The following is a 21516-nucleotide window of genomic DNA, read 5'->3' as shown; positions in this document are numbered from 1 at the left end:
ATATTCTGAAGTGGATACCTGGAAAGGGCATGGGCAGCAAGGGGAAATACTGTCAGAAAAGGAAGAATTTTAAAAAAATAAGAACAATTTCTGATTAAAATTTAAGAGGTAAAGTGCTGGCACAAATCAGTTTTCCTGATAGAGGAATCAGGCTCTGAGCTGGCTCCTTAGATGCTGTTTGGAGACCTCAAAAGCAGAGTCATTAGAAAGCAACTTCTTCAAGGACTCCAGCTAAAACTACAAAGACATAAAATTCCAGTCAGACACAGGAAATTCTTAGGGGAATACAAGAATTTTATGAGTCAGAAGGTAAAAATCCCTCTGAATACCTAACTAAACTAATCTAATGAAGTAGTCACCAGGAAAGGAGTGTGATGAATCTGCATGCCAGGAAGGACAAATTTAAACAAACAGGAAATTGAACAACCTGAAGCTATTTTCATTTTTACTCCCTGTGCCCCGCTCCTTTTTTTTTTCTTTAAAGGTGCAAATCGAGTTGATGGCTGCAGAAGCTGCCGTGTAGGTCTGAGGGGACTACTTCATTTTAGATGAAGTCTCAATTTAAAATAAATTAATTGCCTGGCTTCCTTTCGCAAAGTTGGGAAGTTGTTTAGTTATGGTTCATTATTTGCGCTATTGTAGACTCTACAGGGTCCAGTGCAATCAAGCTACTAACCATTGCAAAGGAATACGGGGAAAGTCACTGATGTGAAGTTTATAACTTAAAATTTAGCTTCCTCCCTAGCAAGCTGAAGTGAGGCTAAATGCTTCCTATTAGGTATTTTACCCATGCTAGCAGTTACAGGGTTCAATCCTAAATGATGCTGAGTCCTGGTCCAGCTTCACATTGAGGTGCATGCTTAGCTTTTGACATGGAAAAGTTGTCAGAGAGGCTTCCAGAGAGATCCTCACACCCACAAGGGGCTTGACTTTAGGTACAGAGTATTTCAAGATCACCTGTGTGAAGAAATATTATGCAGAATGTTTCCTCCTTTCCCTTATGGAGCCATGCATCACCTAGACTAAAAAAAGAAGGGGTTTACACATGTATAGTCTTGTGTCCTGGATGTCTTTTGTAAGGAATGAGGAGCTTTTTCAGTTTATAACCTTTTTATTAAAAATTCATTTAGGAAATAAAATTTAGCAAATTGCACTTTGCAGAGATCATGCTAGAGTTCCTAAAACTATGAAGATTGCAACTATTCTCACAATGCTACTTCTATATTAAAATTAAGTTTGCATTAAAGCTTTTCTGTTACTTCAGGTTTACTTCAGCTTGAAGGAAGTAAAACTATAGAGAAGCCAGATTTTGTTTGTTTGTTTCAATTAATTCTGTGATTTCCAATGTGTTCATTCCAGAATTGAAAAAAAAAAAAGGAAAATCTTGTTTAAATAAGCTTTCCTCCAAAACTGGCCTTGGGTTAACTAAAATGTTTCATTTTATACATTCAAATTTCATGTATACATTCAAAAAATTCAATGTATAAACCCCAAAATACTTTATTCTAATTTTTATTTCCCCTTTCAATTTTTATTTTATACTAAAAATTTCAGATTAAAAGTTGTGCTAAAATAATTTTGAGATGAAAAATGAAACCTTCATCCCCAAAAGACAAGACACTGATCTCACAGCTTTCATGGTCTAATGTGCTGTGGTAGACAGTATGTTAGGCATAGTCTGAACTGACTACAAACTGCTTTTATATAAATTTGGGACACTGCTTAGTTTCCTATCTGAACTGCCTGTCAGGATCCTCCTATTTGGGGTTGATTCTGGACTCCAGTTAAAATACTAATTGTTTACATTAAACAGACAAGAGAATGTGTGATGTATTTTAACTGTCAAAAGTGTTGTGAACAGCAGCAGCTGGAAGAGGCATGTTTAATTCACTCCGTTACCCTCAAGTCTTTTAGAATCCTGTATCAGCAGCTAAATCGTACTCTTGTAGGCAAGAAAAGCAGTGTATGAAGGGGTAGCACTGCAAAGGTTCTTCTACAGGGAAGAAAAAAAAAAAGGGGGTTGCAAAAGTCATAGCATTGTCATTATTAGGTCAAAATAGAGCATCACTAAATCTACAACAGTATTGATGCATCTGTGAAATCTGTGCACATTTTTATGTGGAACAGCTCACACTTCATGGCTCCTTTCTTGTGCTGCTTTACTCGCATACTCGCACTTAGCTGATGCCAGAGACATGACACAGGTAGTGATGGGAGATATCACTTTAACCATTTGCTGTATGATACTCCTAAAAAAAGGAGTCTTGGTACTATCAGTTATTGTAATACTCTTAAATCTTCTGGACAAGGGGTCAGCAGCTTGTGTGGAGCTGTCAGTAAGGATAAATTCCTTCCCCTATGCAATTTATTCTCACAGGACATCTCAGACACATGCTTGGGACAGTTCCCTCATGATAATTACTGCAGCATAAGCTTGTCCTGGGACCATCAGGGCCCAAAACAAGTGTAAGAGTTGTTACTTAAGAGAGGTTAATAAAGGTCTTGCTAAGTAACAGGATCAAGTTATTTTCAACGTTTACAAAAATTTCAGATTTTCAAAAGCAAAAGAAAAAATCCAACCACAATTATACTATTTTGCATATTTCCTTGAGAAAGTCTTCTTAAACATTCTTAAACAGCAAATTAGCTGTACACAGACAAATGATCCTTCTAATGTCAAGGGAAAGGAGATCTGAAACATTAAATAAAGGGATTTATTTATTTAGAAATACTCGGTGGTGCAAAGTCTGGTTGTAGGCCTGGAGCAGCTGATACACCCGAAGGCTGCACTGCCATTCAGCAAGACCTGGGCAGGCTGGAGAGCTGGGCAGAGGGGAACCTAATGAAGTTCAACAAAGGCAAGTGCAGGGTCCTGCACCTGGGGAGGGACAGCCCCAGGCACCAGCACAGGCTGGGGGGTGACCTGCTGGGAGGCAGCTCTGCAGAGAAGGCCTGGGAGTTCTGGTGGGCAGCAAGTTGCCCATGAAAAGTTGCCGCAGGTTGAAGAAGTTGAAAAGTAGCTACAGGTAGAGATTTTAATTCTTTTTAATTTGATTTAATGCTTTTTATACTCTTATGTGTCCAACTTCTCATTTTCAGCCCTTCTACTTTATTTCTTCGTTACATTATTTTTTCCTTATGCTACAGGAAACATTTCCTTCTTTTCTTTTTCACTGAAAAAAGCAGTGAACTGGTTGTCTGAACTTCCTCTCAGGCAGTGTGTGCTTGGGAGTGTGAAGCCAAGGAATCATAGCCTTTACTGGACTAGATTTTGGAAGGAGCTGTACAGAGATTTTGAAAGATGAGTTTGTGGTTCATTCTAAAAGGAAAGTCTTATAGAGACTTTCACCAGAGAAGGCAAAATAAAAAATCTTGACAAGGGCTCAGTAGGAAATAATCTATATGGTTTTATATATATATATATATATATATATATATATATGTGGTTTTTAAACAAAAGAGACACAAAATCCTTACTTGCTGGAAGCAAATGTTTTCATAGGGATGTCTGTTTCACCAGACCCACTCAACCCAGAATAGCCAGTAACCTGCTGCAGATAGGAGATGCTTGGGAGGCTTCTGTTCTGTTTAACGTCTAATATTTTGTATGCAAAGTGGAGAAGCTTTAACAAGCCAGACTTAGGGGAAGGTGTCTCAAGATGGCCAAAGCAATCCATCAGCTTCCTGCCCTTCTCTTGCCCCTGCTCTCAGTTGTCTTGGTCCCGCTGCTTCCTCACTATTCACCAGCTCTGGTGCTTACCTGTTTGCGGGGAGAATGTTCAATTCACTAAACCAGCACAAAGTTATTCAGCTTTTTTCCTGGGTTAGCGAGCTCAGTCAGTTAACTGAGAGGTTAAACAACCACTGGGGGCAACACAAGGCAGAAGGTGAGAATACAGGGCAAGGGTTGTAAGGATGACTTACTGTGATATCCCTGATTTATAGAAACTCTATTGTTAGAATAAGATAAACCTCTGGACTCAGCATTGACACTATGTCTTTGCACTAGTATCACAGAAACATGATTATAAGCTGACCACATGAACAACAAATTTGATTAAAAGGCTGCTTGAGGTCAGCACCTTTATAATTCAAATAAGCCTGTAATCCCTCTGTTCCAAAGGTCTCTGTCTCAGCATTACAGAAGGCAAAGTATGTGAATTTAGAATTTAAAATAAATTACCTGGATTATTTTCTGACCTAAGTCTTTTCTCTGAGAGCAGGTAGCAGAAGATGCACTTTCCAGGAAAGGCAGTGAAACATACTGTACTTTTCATTGTCTTAAGCATGCTGTGAGCACTTAAAAAAACCAGATCACTCAAGAAAAGCTACAGTATGCCAGTTCCCAACCCGACCTTGGATATAACAAAATCTAACCTTTGACGCCAAGCTACCCCAGAACTTATCCAACTCTATTCAACAAACTCAGACCTTTTTTTTAAATGCTGCATAAGTCCCCACAAGTACAATGTCTGTTTACTTAAGTTCTGAGCAGGAAAAGCGGATTTAGCAGCATTGCAACAATGGAAGTTACAGGAATGGGTAAGGACTGGAATCCTGGAGGTTGTTGGGTTTTCCCTCTCTACCTTTCACACGTTCATCAGACTGCCAACAAAATAACACATATTCTGGCTGGGGAGTGCTCTCAGCCTCAGCAGAAGAGGTCTGCTTTCAGTTGTCTAAAAGGGACTGTTCTAAGCTCAGACCTCCACTGAAATGTAAAGGGCATCTAGTACCCTGAACGGTTTTTGGTCAGCCCAAAAAATCTTTGTGCACTCCCTGACTTTCTCCCAGCTCCCCAGGAAGCTGAGGCATACCCGTGGTTTTAAATGATCATGCTGTAATTGTATCACTCCAGGTGTTCTCAATAGGATTCCTTCCTATAAAACAGCTAAAGAGGTTAAATACGGTCCAAATTTCTGCAGGAAAAGAACAGAGCTAACAACACAATCAGTTTCTGAAAAATGACTTGGTTCCCATGCCACAAGCAACAGTCCATAAAGTATCTAACAGAAAACCCAAACAAGCCTTGCAGCTTCTGGCTTTAGAGCAAGAACTAGAGGACCTGAGGACCTCTGACCCACATTCCAAAATGGACCTTAAAAACGTAATTCCCTCCCTTGCGGGCAGCTTAATGACCTGCAGATTTTCAGTACAGGCCGTATCTGACATCAGTTTCAGAGCCGTATCTGACATCAGCTTCAGAGCCTCACCTTCAACCAGATTAAAACAGTTGTACATTTTGACATGAAACATGGTGGTGTTTCATTTGCACAAGGCACCATCCCATTGATCTGGTGTATTTTTGAGGGGAGAGGGGGAGTGGGGAGGAGGAAGTATTCCTACTCTGTTGTATTCAAAGCAGCCTCAGTAGCAAAACTTTCAGTGTTTAACCTCTACACTTCAGTGTCCAGCAGTGCTATCAGTAGGTGTAATATTTGTTTCACACTTTTACTCCAAGTAACACATTTTTTAATCTACACCCTAAGAAATGTTAAGTCTAAAATACTTGCAAAACTATGAATTGTTCTCTAGAAAGACCTGAAACAAAGTGATCACTCTTTGGAGAGCTATGTGTGCAATGACTGATCATCTCTATTGTTGGCATTCCCAGGGGTCACAGCGGGGTTCAAGCTGCATTGTACCAGGGCAGCAACCAAAAGAAAGGCTGTCACAGCCGGCTGATTGTGCAGTCTAGGAAACCAACCTGTGGGTGCCAGTAATTAAGCATCCAATTAAATAGGGCCTGAGTTTTCAGTTGATGGTATGTTTGGGAATTTGTTTTTAGTTTCTTACTAAATAATAAAATTGTCTTAAACTGCAGCATCTAGGATCCTAGAAAACTTTCTGAAAATTTCTCAAGTTTTGTGAAAAATTTTGACTTGAAAAATTGGAGAATTTGGACAAAACTCAAATAGCTCAAATGTTTTCCACTCTTCACTACCAAACTATATAGTTCAAGCCTTTGTTTGAAATGTTTCCTTTACAATATCAATTTATATTAAAAAAACTGGGGGGTATATACCCTGCCCCGGTTCACTACACTGAAAAACCCAAAATCTTTCATTTCTGCTTGCCAACTTAAAGCAAACTTTCCTGGACACACAAGTCCCCAGTCTTGTTTCTCTGTACAGGTTTGGTTCCCAAATAAAAAATCCTATTGTTCTCACAGTTCTAGCTGTGGCTACCCCATACTCTGGGACTAACTTTAGCCTCCTCTATTTGAACATTTTATCTCTTTCTTACAGTAAGAATGTATAGCAAAGGCTAACCAAATATGTAAACTGGATGAGCAGGGCAGATAAAACTTTTATTTGCAGCTTTGTACTAGAAATCTTTCTGCTCTCTCTGTATTTAACAATCTACTTTCCTATGCTCGTCCCATGAGACTATTTTTCTTATTTTTTTCTCACTGATCTTTATTAGATCATGTAAATATTTGCATGTGCTTCAGTAAGTATCAGTTTATTTCCTGAGAGCATAGTATTCTTCACTTGTGCTTTGAATGTTTTTTTTAAATACCTGCTATCACTGCTGTAACTCTCTAATACCACATCATTCATTAATTTTAAAACAGACTTGCACAAATAAACCATAATGTTGAACTAATGAGATATGGGTGGGAAGTTTCTGTAAATATTGCCTAAATTAAAGGTAGAAAATCTGCATAACTTAGATAATCTTATTCTTTACATTGCACTGAAGATGACACTGAGTGCCCTTCATTTATTAATCTTTATTAATTTGAAGAACACTGCCTTATTCTTTCAGCTTCTTTAACAGAGCATGTTTATGTTTTTAGATATGAAGCAACACACTCCTATCCAAATGCTAAAGCAGAACTGCAGGCTGTAACACATGTGATTACTTAGGCATTTTAATGTTATTGTCCACCTCCATCTGTACACAGTTTAAGCCTAGCACTGGCCAATACAGTTTATGAAAATTTCCAAAAATATGCAAGAATGATTGGCAGAGGAACGAAAGAAATATACTGTTGCTGCTCGTACAAATGATGAGAAACTCATTAAAGCTCAGTCATTTGTGGATAAGTAAAAACATTCTCAGAGGTAAAGTGCCAGTGGAAATCTCATGAGTTTCAGCTTCTGAACTTTCCCAATAACCCCTTTTGCTGTGGGAAGGAGGTTAGAGGGAGGAGGGATGGACAGAGTCTCTGTATGGTCCACCCTTTCTTGATCTGATGAAAACCTGATCACCTTAAGGCCAAGGGCTTTTAGATGAAGGTCTGTCTCCTCACTCCCCCCAGATACAGTCAAGTTGCCTTGCCACTGGGTGCCATACTACCAGGCACTGTCTGTGAGTGACAACGTGGGCTGCAAACTTGGACTTGTGCATAGTCTTCACAGGAGGTGGGGACGTGGTCAGGTACTCACTCCCTCCTCCACAGAAGCAGGAGCCCAGCAGGGGGCATGTCGCACCGGGGAGCCTCACTGGCATGTTACATGTCCTGGCCATGAGTAGGTCCTTTGGGCACAAACCTTCCTTGTGTGAGAAACCAAAAGGAAATATGAAAACTTACATTAATGTATCATTAAAGAAATTACTTTTACAGAGACTAAAGCAAGGGAGTTAAGATTACAGTTCTGCTACATTCATTTATTTGGTTTTTTAGGAGTGGGACTTACTTTTTATATGGTCTATACTGTGATGCCTGGAACCACAGGAGTGAAAGCAGCTGCCAGCATAGGTGTCAACATCATGCTGTTCAACAGTAAAATGCAGCCCTGTTTAATCATCCTGCTACAATGACACAGATCCATGTACGCCTGAGATATGTCACCATTGTGGGGCAAGGGAAGAGTATCAGACATGTGGATAGCAAAGAAAATAGAATGATTTAAAAAGAGACATCTATACTTCTCCAGCAAAGACAGTTAATTGGATAAGTGATGGCCAACATAACTTCAGTTTGCCACAGTCTAACACTAACAGTATCATGATCTAAAGTCCAGCTCTGACAGTACTCTTCCAACCAGGGATTCCTTACTATCCTTGAAAGCAGGGAGGGGTGAAATTTCAGGGAAATGCTATGTCATCCCCTCTTGCCTTTTAAACTTGTTTCCAGAGCCTTAATGCCCTCAACACACTATTTTATGCAGCAGATTTTTTATCCACAAGCACATTTTTCCCACCAGTATTCAACCCAAATATGTCTTAATCAGTTTCCAAATATTCTACTGGCACTGACAACTGACATTCCAAATCCCACCCCTCTGTGAATCCATATACCTGGGACTCTGTTTAAATCGCTTAAATATTATTTAAATATTAAATAAATCACTGCCCAGGGAAGTGGTTAAGTCACCATCCCTGGAAGTGTTTAAAAGACCTGTAGATGTGGTGCTTAGGGACATGGTTCAGTGGTGGACTTGGCAGTGCTGGGTTAACACTTTGGACTCAATGATCTTAAACGTCTTCTCCAACCTGAATGACTCTGTGATTCTATATAGAGTGTGTGGCAGGGAATAAAAAAATCACTGACTCAAGGGAAGTGAGTATATGAGCACTTTCCAAGACCATAAATCTTATGTGTAAACACTTTTTTAATGAGAATATAATAAACAGGACCATTTTGTTCTCATGACCACCTCCTTGAAAAGTGAGAGACACAAACAGAACACTTCTGTTTCTAAATGTTAATGTTTTAAAAATACAGCTTTCAGTTTTTGCATCTGCATTTATTGTGTCAGGTGTCCTTAACTTGGTTAGAATGGTTAACACAGACTAAAAGACTTTGACTTTCTAAAGGCTCAAGAATAGTGACATAAAATTAGTAAAATCCCTGCCTACTAAGCTTTTGGAAAATTTCACATGCTTTCTGAAACATGCCGAAGACCAGCTTAATATTTGGGGCCTGAATGAAGCTAAATTTAGTATGTTTACAGTATCTTTGATTCACTCGTGTTACCCTTAGGCCATCTGTCTTTCAGTTAGGTATCTCTCTTCCTGCCCATGAATGGATGAACAGTAGTGAATGATCTATTTACAAAACCCATTTTGTCAGCTTTTTCATGGCTGACAATTCTTAGTGAGAGGTGAAAATTGCTGCAATTCTCTGGGGTAACGCATAAGCAGATTTGGGTTTTTTGAAGAAAGGTAAGAAAAGAAAAGGGAAATGACAATACATAGAAGGAGAAACAGAACTCCAGTAATCACAGGTAAACCCATCCTTCGCATAAATACACTGCAACCAAGCTCTGTGTACAGGTGGTTTACTGACACCCAGGAGAAGAACTTGAGAGTAATTGTGTAGCTCTCCTCTTAAATTTATGAATTTCTTCCATTAAACCTGCACAGCAGCAGCTATGGAAGGTGACTTGGGGATCACAAACACTCATCCCCAGCTCTCTGCACATCCATTCCAGATGGAGATAATTTCTCCTAATGTTAATGATCAAAGTTGCATGCTTAACTCTGTAAAGCTGATGGGCATTTAACAGCGTGATTCAGTGCACCCCCAGACAGAATTCTTCAGCAGAAAGGATGAACACCTCTGAGGATGTTTCTCTCTTCCAACTAACTGGATGAAGCTCAGAGGCTGTTAAGGAAGACAGTTACAGTTAGATAAGATGATCCCACTCCCCTGGTATGGTAATACCTTACAGAAAATATCCCTCCAAATGAAATGCCACTGTTTCTCCCCAGACACACAGGAATTGTGTAAGAGCTAGACACAAAGATAACCTGAAAAGGATATTACGCAATAATCAAAGCACCTCCATTGCTACAGCTAGTAAAGAACAGCAAAGACTAGTGCTAAATTAGATGCTCTAGGGTTTATTCTGAACAACCAAACACTGAGAATATAGATTTTGTGATCTTGATAGGCATGGTGTTTGGAGAAGGGCATACAGTTCTAAGATTGTTCAGGCACCTGGACCATGGTTGATGAAAAGGCTGGCACCATTTACTCTGTAAAGAACAAGAGGTGGGCATGCCAATGGTACACCAAACAATACAGGATGGTAGTTCAGCTCCCAATGGAAAACAAGGTTGCTAAGATTCCTGACCAGATCACATAGGGATGCATCTCTTTCCTTGCATAAATACTTTCAGCCCTTGTAACTTCATTCACTGTCATCTGGCTTAAGTCCTGATCATGCTGTCCTTACTTGCATAAAACACTATGCAAATTGTGTCTGACTTAAACTGGCAGCATTAGACTTCATTGGTGTTTTGACTTAGGACTTAATCCTAAGCAGGCGGGTGTTCACATGTACAGTGGCAGTTGCAGTAGTATGACATGAACTTGTCTACTGTTACATCTTAAAGGCTGTGGTTGCCACTAAATTAAGTCAACAAAAGAGAAATTAGTGTTCTTTGCTTCATACTCAGATCAACACTGTAAAGATTTTGATGGTGATCACTGAACATTCCAGTTTGATTAGAAGCAGCTTGCACTTTCCCCTTTGCTTTTAGTACTAAAAAACCTGAAATCAGTTTTGATAAGAGACTAAAATGTGAAATACTAAAAGCTGACAGATCTTTTGTATGGTTTCCCACTGGTCATAAATTTACAGCACTACATCAGTGAAAGAAAAACATGAAATATTTTAATCTTTATTGAATCTTCTGTCATTAATAATTATCACTTGGCTAGTTTGTACAATCTAATAACATGAAACAATTTTTTTCAAATAACAGATTTCCTCTAGTCTCAACTAATACTGTATGATATCATTTTCATTATCTTGTACGAAAAGATGTCAAGGGTTTTTTTACTCTGAAAAATCAAGAGGGAAGAAAAAAAAACAGCTCGCACCTCTTTCTTATTCCAATTCATAACCCTGTAAACCATGCTAATTGAAACAGAAGATGTGCAATTTTGGACAACATGCATTCAACCACAAAAGATATTGTGCTTAATGAGACATTGCCTAAAACCAAAGCAGGAAAATGCACTTATGGTGGCAAGAAAATAATGAGAAAAAGAGTGAACACGTAGAACATAACCATCCTGTCCTGTTAAATTCATCAAGGCACACAGGCAAAAAACACCTCAGCAGTCGTCTTTGCCTGGTATTTCGCTGCAGACTGCCCCATAAATAAGCTATTGAAGTGAAAGAAGGCACCTGATGTAGCATATGGGGGCTGAGGCAGGGCACCCACTGAATGCCATGGTCTTGCCCTCTCCTCTATCCCGGAGGCTGATGAGGCTGGCAGTGTGGTGCCTGTCCCAATGGTTTTACACAGCTCTGTTTCCTCTGGGCTCAATTCAGGTCACAGCAGTGCCAAGCACCTCCAGATTGTCACAAGTGAAACAATGCTATTGCTGTCTCAAGTTGTTGCTGACCTTATCAAAGCTCTGGATTCCCCCCAGAGTGGGAAGGGAGAGATAAAGCAGCTGAAGGAAAGCACCCTAGACAATTCTGCTCCCTCAGACAAAAATAGGGAGTTCGGTTACATTAAGTTTGGTTTTGTATGATTTGGTTTTACTGTGAAACTGGAAAGCCAACATGAAGCAGCTGCTAGACTCTGGATAAAAAAGCGGGAACGCTCCTCAGCTGAGAAGCCACATTTTTCATCATCTTTGTCTGATTCAGTAGGGCTTCACATGAGCAGAAGAACTTCCGTCCTCCACAAGAAGCCAAGCAGGAACTGGACTTTAGTATCTCACAGAGGCCACTAATTTTGCCACCTTGCAGTCTGCTCTCTCCTCCTCTGACCTTGTCAGTTTTCAAAGAGGCGGAATAAAAAGCACTATGAGGAACAAGGGATGCCTTTTCACAGGATAATCAACGCAGTGGTCCACCCAAAGAAGGAAGGGTCTAGGAACTACTGACTCAGCATTTAATCTCCCAGCACAGCCTTAGTCACTGCCTAAATCAAGAAAGGGCCCCAACCCAACCTCCTCAGCTGCTTGGCCTCGAGGCAAATAAAAGATGAAAATCTTTGTTAGTCACCAGAAAAGAGTGACTCAGGTGGGTGGGAATGAATGAAAAGGTAATGGAAGTACTTAAGATCTTTTTGTAAACTCTCCTGAAGGGTGGAGTGGAGACCTGAAATGGAGACTCAACATAGACTTCTATAATAAGCAAGGAATTTCTGGATTCAGAGTAAATTCAAGCATATTGGGAGGGAGATACAGCTTAAAAAGAGACTACTTTTTAAGGAGGGAAAACCAATTTGTTTGGAGAATGCATCAGATTGTACCAAATACAGTATATATTAACAAACATCTTATTAGGATCTTTTCAGTATTCACAGGGCACTATCCCTCTGATTTCACCTCCTTTTTCCTTCAAAATCAGTAGTATTTCCACCATAACAGAAAACACCATAGAACTGATCCACAGTAAGTGTGGAGCACCTTCAACCCTTATGGTCTGCAGAAGAGATCAGACCGCTCAGAATTTTGCAAGATTCAAACCGCTTTCACGAACTGGCATTGATCATAACATTTAACATCCTCCAGGCCCCACTGTGTTAAGTATCATTCACATTTGCAAATACAAGTGGGTTGGGTTTTTTTCAGAAATTAATGCATGGGTGAATGATCCTATGATAAGAAGGTAAAAACCTGCCTTCTTAGACCCATATCACTGATAGGAATATTAGTCTTCAAGAGCTTTTGGAAGTTTTATATTCTGATATTATTTTCTGGCCTATATGCCTAACCCCTCAGATATATTTACATGCCATTTAAACTCCACTGTTATTACATATTACACTTTAACAAACAAATTCAGGTCTCTATGTAGAGCCACAGTCATGCATTCTGCTGCACAAATCATGCAGTTCAATTAGGTGAGAGATTCTGGACCTGGGAAGACCATTTCCATGAACTATATTTCTTCTGCAGAGAACTGAGATCCCCTTGACACAAATTTTGTGGTACAGGTGACTGTGTAGGCAGAGTGAAAAACTAATTCAGTTGAATACATTTACCATGCTGCCTTTTATATTGCTGTCTAGAGATTCTTTCTAACAGAACTTCATTTGCTCAGTCTAAAAGGACACAATTTGAAAAGGCCACCATGATTTGATTTATGGTGGACCTACAAGATGATCTCAACTGAGAAAGTGCTTCCATTGCACTAGCTTTTAGACATGCTTAATAGCAAGAGCTGGCTCTTTCCCTGAAAAGCCTTGCAATGTAAACAAACCAGGCAGGAGGAAAAAGGCATCAGGAAAGAGTATTTTGCCCAAGGTCACAGAGCCACCAGACATGCTAGAACAGGGTACAGAATCAGCAGATGCCCAGACAACAGAAAAAACATGAAGCAGCCTTCATATTTTATGTCCAAACCTGCACATCCCAGCTACCTATATACACCCAGTTGGATGACAATAGCTTCTGCACCAGCAGATTGCAGGGACATACAAATGAAGTATTCTTGTATCCTACAGAATTCTTGTTTTCTGGCACCATGCAGTGAGCTAAACAGTATCCCGTGTTGGCATTCTTCAGAACCTCTGCAGAAGTATGTATATGATGCACAATGCCATAACACTCCACTTACAAATGAATTATAGTTCATATTCCAAATTACAAAGCAGACAGGCAATTTTTTCCCCCATTTTATGGTTTAAATGAATAGAGTACTAATAAAGCAATGAAACAATACGATTGACTTGAGCTGTACATGGTGTGGGTAAGTTGCATTTCAGCTATGTAACGATCTCAATGAGCCACAGCTGTGACAAGAAAACCTCCCTGCTTGTCCATTCTTGTGGCTTCTCTTTCACATACTCCATTTTTTGCTAATTAAATAGGACTAAGGCAAAGTTAATTATCACAGTTAGTCTGTAATAGGGTTAATTTGACTGAATGAATTTTCATTTAAAAGGAACAGAGAAACTCTTTAAGAAGTTTGTAAGTGTAGGATAATTCAAGAGTATCACCAAAAATCTTCTGCTTTGTCCACTGAACAAGACTGCAATGCAAGTAGCTCTTGAAAAGTAATTAGGTAGCCTTGCTCACTAAAAAACGGCACAATGCTTAACAAGTCTAAGCAGGAATCACAACATTTTCGTATTTAAGAAATCCAGCCCTCCAGAACAGTAAAGATGTTATGCTGCTGAATGTTGCTAACTCGAAAGAGCAATTTGCTAACAATACAACTAACTCCCCAATAGACCAAACCTGTCAGAAGCAGCTATACTTATGATGAATAAAAAACCCTCAGCCAATCTACTCTATAGTTTATAATTTAACTGAGTAGCAGTTTCCAATTCCATGTAATAAAACCATTATTTATATATTATTCATGTCTTCTCAGACTACTTTTGCCAAATTGTTTCTTTAAAGACAGCCTTTTGTAGCTATTTACAATGAAATAAAAAATAGAAAAGATTGTCTTTAGTACTTAGAAAGAAGAGTACAAAATTTTCTCCTAAATTAATATGATGAATTTGCTTACATTAATGATAATAAAATGGAAAACCTCAATCTAAATATTTTCATTACAGAACCAATTTAAACACATTGCAAAATCCTTCTCAGCAAGATCCACAGAGCAAGGCAAGAAACAAGCAGCAATGATTGCTAAAGTGTGTGTAAGACAAAAATAGAAAATTGTGTTTTTCTTTATTGTTATTCTATTCCTGGCTCCACAAGCAAGGCCCTTTAATGTACAGTTCTCACCACATGCCGACAGGCAGTGCTTCATGCAGGAGTGGCACAGTAAGCATGTGTGCTAGCTCACAAGGGCAGAGCATCTTTAAGTAGCTGCCCATTAATGAGAACACAAACAGGATTTTTTGGAGGGAGGAATATATAATCAAAAAATACCCGCAAAATAGAAATTATGCAGTTTATTCAGACAGTAAGATTTAAAGCTGTTGTGAGTCCAATCAAGGCTGCTGGCCTCCATTGGTAGGTTCATGGATCTAGCTTATGGAATCAAACAGGTTTCCTAATAAAAATACTCTGACAACTAAGCAGAATCATGCCAATGATAGCAAGGAATAGCCCAGCTCGGACACAAAAAAGACGAACGAAGTGGGAGGAAAAGACATCTGCAACTGCAAAGCCAGTATTAGAATTTGGGAAGTTAGAAATTTGGAGCCCTCTGATAGCTGACTACCTTCTTTAAAAATCTTAGATGAGCAAGCTTGCCTGCATGCTTACAACATTTTTAATCAGTCCTACACAAATTGAAACATTGTTCTATATGTTGAAATAATTTGACCAACTTTTGCCATCCTTTACAAGAGATATAAGAGCAGGGTGATGATCTGTTACTGCAGATCAGCGCCGTTACAAGCACACAGTTCACTGGGATGTAGCAGTGGGATGTCCCAGCCATCTATACTACAAGTCACATTGCAGTATGGCCCTGAAAATATTCAACAGATGATTCAACAATCATCTTGCACCTGAATATAATGTTCTTCTTGCTCCTGAACAAATATAACAGACCATGCTCTGTTAATGCCAAGAACGAAATGGTGCTGACAAGTAACAACAAGTAAAATAATCTGAGCTGCTGTTCTGTTTATGTAGTTGCTGTCTCCCACTGTCTCTCTATGCCAGCTCACGCACCCCTTCAAGAATCCATGCGCTAGTGGTGGCCAGAGAGAAGGAAATAATTCCTCATAGCTGAAAGAGGCTCTGGAGGGATCTTTTGCCTCATCCAAAAAGCTCTGGAGCATCCCTATTCTTCAGTATCTTAGTTAATTTTGCCACTTTTCCCTGTTACAGATACTGCAAGTAATCTTTTTATGTTTTTTAATCAAATACTCTGGCTGTAGTCTGAATGATGAACTTGTCAATATGACTTTGTTTTGAACACCAAATGCCTCTTCTCATCCCTGTCCTGAAACTACTCATCCATGCTAAGAAGAAATTAAGAACCACTCTATCACAACCTGGGCGAAGAAGCTGACATCAATAAAATTTAGGAATTGATTTGTTAATCTGTGTTTAGATCTATGATCCAATTGATTGATGGATGATATTACCAAGTACCCTGCTGCTTCAGGGACCTAAAGTTTCAGGCAGGTTAAGTTTCTTTGGGGTTTCCCTACTAGCAAGGGTCAGTAAGAAATGCTCACTTTGAAGATGTCTTTTGGTTTTCATTTCTTTCTTACTCAGGCAAAGAGTTCCTTATGCTTTTAATAGCTGTACTGATGACTTTCATACAATGGGATTGATGACAGGCTAGGGGAAATCAGGGCTGATAGCGAGAGTTTGGAAAGTCTATTGCTGAACATCTGGAAGTGTAGCCAAGAGGAATTTATGAGAGGAAAACATCTGACCACCCCCAACCTTATAATTTCCTTCAACTGCTCTCTAGCACCTGTGCTGAATCATGTAGCCTAGCAAGTTTGTATGTCGTAGGGGTCACATTAAGGGAATGATACCAGTGAATACAAGAGGTGAGAAAGGAAAAGTTGGGGACTTTGATGGGGACAGAGGGGTGGCAGCATTGTGCGGTGCTGAAGACATGAGGATACACTCACTCTGGTGGAAGAAGCAATGTGCAGAGAGGAGAAATGACCTGCGGAGTCACTGGCTGACACTGTGAGCCCATACAAGGCAGGGAAAGGAAATTCCAGGAACTGTCAGGGGCTCCTTGACTTGCTTTGCATTTGACTGCTGGGGCAGCAGGTATCCAACAAAAGCCCATGTGTCGCTGTCCCTCAGGACAGCCTCTAGCTGCATGGGCAGCTATTACAGCTTAATTTCCAATACTAGTGGGAATGTTTCTGAAGTATTGACACAAACAGTGATACAAAATCACACAGGTAATCTCTACATTTCATTTGATCTGTATAGAAGCAGGGAGACAGAAGACTGGGTTTTGAAGATGCATCTCTTTTTTTGAGAGAAGTGGGACGTTGGCACAGCAAATGATGAAGAACACAGCTGAAGGCACTGTGTGCCCTTAAGTGCTCCTGTCTCTTCTGCCAGTGCACAGATGCATTTCTACATCACAGTGCCTCCCTGACTATCAATTTATTGCACCCTGTGCTCTCTGACTTCCTCCATTCCACCATTTGTGTGACACATACATGTAAGAGACTTCACTGGAGGCCACATGTATTTGTCTGGGGATTTATCCTTTCTTTTCAACACAGAACAATCCTCAGATTTCTTCCCCTTCGTGATTCCACTGCCAACACTATCACTTGAATATCACATGGCTCACCTCCACAGGGACATGCAGGTTACACCAATTAGTACAGGAGATGCCCCAAGAAAACTCCAGCCCTCCCAAAAGGCAGTAGAAAACTCACCGTTACCACTCCCTAGTGATCAATGGGCATGCTGAGACAGTTGTTTGCATTTTCTATGCTTACTTTTCTATTACTAAAGTGGGATTAACAGTGTTCAGCAACTGTTTTTGAGACCTGCAAATTCCTCCTGTTATGCAACAGCATCTTGAAGACCCTTTTTTCTCTAAATTAAAACATTTTTTCACTAACTCATTATTTCCATATAATTATTACATTCTTAATCTGCTAACCAAGCACACAGCACAATAAGCATTTTAGACACCACTGAAATAAGTAGAACAAAATTGCTTCAGCTCTGTTTTTTGTGGTTTACTATTTTCCCTAACAAATCCTGAGAAAAAAAAATATTTTTCCTACAACCTTTCTTGCTTTTAAATACTGTTTTAGAAAAAAATCTTGTTCCAGTACCAGTGAAATTCATCATACTATGACAGGAAAGGAAAATTGTTTCATTTCATAAGATCTTCTAACAGCATGAAGCTAATCCCATGGTCTCTGAGACAGAAATTCTGTCAGATTTAGACTTACAAAGAATCAGCAGAGAAAAAGAAGTTTCTCAGATAGAACTGTTAGTCATGATATGAAGAATGTGTGTCCCCTACAGATGTTATAGCTATTTATATGATAAATCCCGATCATCACTATAGGAATTCTACAGCCTTCTTTTAAGTTAATGCTCAAGTTCAAATTAATCTTCTTTTGACAATGTTTGCCTAATATTTCAGTGTTGAACAACATTTCCAGGGTTACATTTTCAGTGAGCCTACTGGGCATTTTTAAAGCTGTAATCCAGACTTTGTACTTGCTTCAGAAAGACTTCTTTTAAGTCTTCAGTGCTTCACAATTATTTCTAGTAAAGACAAGTAGAATAAGCATTGATAAATGCTTAACAAGGACACATACAGACTTGCAAGTTAACTGGAATTAACATTAGGGTTAATTTAGAGCATGCAACAGGTTGTAGAACAGCTCCCTGGAAGAAAGTATTCATTCTAGAATAAAAATAGAGCATTCTCATGTTCAACACTTGAACCAGTTTGAGTAACATGAGATAAATGGGAACAAAGCATGTTTTTTCCACTTTGCAGGATTATTGTTTTACACAGGAATCACAGTCTGAGAAATTCAACATGAAACGAGGGATACAAAAACACCTTAAGGTGTCTCCAGGGAACTCAAGGTTGCATAGAGTAATTGGTGTCAAATGGCAGCAGCCGTTTTAAAACCAACACTACATTTACACAGTTCAAAGGCCCGCGTTATTGCAGAACATCGTGCTACGTAGGGCACTGCAACCTCCCATACCAGAGAAAGATTTTTTTTACAAGGATGCCTCTCTGCCATCACCAACGCCTCCTTCCACTCCCCGTCTACACCCTTCTGTTCACTCAGAGGCAGCAGGAGGTCTGGGCTTATTGTCTGGTTTTGGAAAGGGATGGCAAACTATCTAGTGGGGAAACAAAAAGTAATGTTTTATTTGGGTGATACATATTGACTTGATCTCAGTGTCTCCACTTCTACTCTGCTCTCATAAACCGGGAACAAAACATAAATTCTAAGTGCTTGCGCTATGTGACTATCAAGAAAACTTTCTTGGAAGAACTGAGTACTGTCCCTGTAAAGGGAAGGCTGCTGCACTTTTTTTTTCAGCCTTGTTGTTGCTGGCCATGAAATGTACTTTGAGTTTATGGAGTTTCTGTGATTCCTTTTTTCTTAAAATGCCATTTTACATGCGTGCTTAATATGTTTTTTCTACTATCTTAACATCTTTCATTGGTTGTTAACTGAAACCTGTGCTGTAAGAGGCAGCACTGATGAGACCAACACATTAAACCTCGGTAATTCTCAATTCAGAGTACAGCATTTGGGGGAATAAAATGAGACCAGGAGCTCAGGCTGGCCTGGCCAGCCACACACATTGTTAATCCACAGTAGATCACCAGGTGAGGAACCTTAAACACCTTGGTGGTAGCCAGGGTCCCATGACAGGAAAGCCCGAAACTATTCCAACCAAAGACTACCCCAGGGATTTAGAGGAAAGGGATCATAAGCAGAAGATGAAAGTGAAGCTCTGCAGAAAAAAAGAGGAATACATCTAAAATATTCATCAGCCCCAGACCTTCCCATACCGTATCCCTGATGGTATACAAAATACTTTGACGTACAAAATACTTTGACATTCATGGTACCTGCTGATACTGACATTCGGCAAAACAATGTTGATAACCTGCTGCAGACAATTCTGGTACACTTCCAGAGAATATTTAGGTGCAGAAAAAGAAGTGGAGACAGAAAAGATATTGGGTCTTTTACTGCTCATTTACATTTATGCATTCTTTGTGTGGTCTCCTGTACATGGTCTTCACTGGCAACCCCTTGTGCAACCTCTGCATGTTCTGTGCTCTTGGGGAGATAAAACTGCATCAGGTGTTATAAGGCCAGAGCTCTGGCCTTGTAAGAATAGTTGCCTAAGGAGTGCCTTCAGAAGAGCAGGGCAGGGAGAGTAACTCTAGTTCCTTTGGGCAACTGGGCTTTCCAACACCCCTGTGTGAGAAATAAGAGACAAACTGTGCCCAGAAGACAGACTCAAACTCAAGAAAAGCAAGCCAGTGGAGCCTGCAAAGATGAAGAGGAGAGGTTTAAAAGCTCAGGTTCACCCAATGGAGTCCAGTCACAGAGGCCTGGTGACACCTACTAAGCAGGCGTTTTGTCATAGATGCAATAGTGCCAAACTTGTATAGCTACTTTGTGCTCCCCAGGAATACCGTGCCCCTGCCTTCACCGTCAAGGGGAGCAGCATGCAGAATAGTGCACCCAACAGATGAGATGCTTCAACAGAGAAAGTCAGAAAATTGTTTGTAGCTTAATCCACCAAGCAAACCAAAGTTCTGCAGAGAGCATTTTCCTCTCAACCAAAAAGTGAGACGTTTGATATTCTGCTCTACACCCTAGTTTTGGTGACTTTACTGAAAGAAAGGGGGTAACGGCAGACAATATGTGATGGACGCTATCCCCCCATGTAAAACTGTTTTGTCAAGATCCAAGAAGCAATCCTAGCACAGAGGTCATTCAAGCAGTGTTTAAAGCAAGTAACCTCAAACTCACAAACTAAAATCATAATAGAAGCAAGATGACTCAAGTATACAAGATGTAGGAATTGGCTATATAAATACTTCCTGCTGTAGATTTCACTCCCATATAGTTCCAAAGATAAAATCTAATGTGGAAAGAAAAAGCAACGTAATACCTCACATTTCAAACCCAAATCATGTTGTAACTGGGATAAAAGGGAACACGCTATTTCATAAATACCCTGAGGAATACGTACTGTAAAATTCGTATCATTATAAGCAATGATAATCACTGCATTAATCAAATCATACAGAAGATAACACTGGGCAGGAGTGTGGATAAAGAAGGCTTTACAGAGGGATCTGGACAAGCTGGACTGATGCGTCAAGGCCAGTTGTATGAGGTTCAACGAGGAGCAGTGCCGGGTCCCACACCTGGGTCACAACAACCCCACGCAGCGCTACAGGCCGGGGCAGAGCGGCTGGGAAGTGCCCGGTGGGAAAGGACCTGGGGGGGCTGGCTGGCGGCCGGCTGGGCATGAGCCAGCAGTGTGCCCAGGGGGCCAAGGCGGCCAACACCATCCTGGCTTGTGTCAGAAACAGAGTGGCCAGTGGGACAAGGGCAGTGACTGTCCCCCTGTACTGGGCACTGGTGAGGCCACAACTCGAATCCTGGGCTCAGTTTTGGGCCCCTCACTGCAAGAGGGACGTTGAGGTGCTGGAGCGTGTCCAGAGACGGGCAACGGGGCTGGTGAGGGGTCTGGAGCACAAGTCTGATGAGGAGCGGCTGAGGGAACGGGGGTTGTTTAGTCTTGAAAAAAGGAGGCTCAGGGGAGACCTTATCGCTCTCTACAGCTGCCTGACAGGAGGCTGTAGGCAGGTGGGGGTCGGTCCCTTCTCCCAAGTAACAAGCGACAGGACAAGAGGAAATGGCCTCAAGATGCACCAGGGGAGGTTTAGATTGGGTATTAGGGAAAATTTCTTCACCAAAAGGGCTGTCAGGCATCAGAACAGGCTGCCCAGGGAGATGGTGGAGTCACCATCCCTGGAGGTATCTAAAAATGTGTAGATGTGGCACTTAGGGACATGGTTTATTGGGGGACTTGGCAGTTCGAAGTTAATCGTTGGACTCAATGATCTTAAAGGTCTTTTCCAACCTAAATGATTCTATGATTCTGAAAACAAAATTGCCATAATAATGCTAGGTTTTCTGCTTAAACGTGGGGGGTTTTTTCTTAAC

At 40.4% G+C, this 21516-nt stretch overlaps 1 protein-coding gene across 1 annotated transcript in view; it reads right to left on the bottom strand.

The window, feature by feature from the left end:
* Positions 1-21516, bottom strand: part of MSRB3 (methionine sulfoxide reductase B3) — a 115003-nt gene that overhangs the window by 47167 nt on the left and 46320 nt on the right.

The sequence above is a fragment of the Falco punctatus genome, assembly GCF_963210335.1.
Source record: "Falco punctatus genome assembly, chromosome: 6".
Taxonomy (NCBI): domain Eukaryota; kingdom Metazoa; phylum Chordata; class Aves; order Falconiformes; family Falconidae; genus Falco; species Falco punctatus.
The sequence above is the reverse complement of the archived record's forward strand: the minus strand, read 5'-3'. Positions and strand labels throughout refer to the sequence as shown.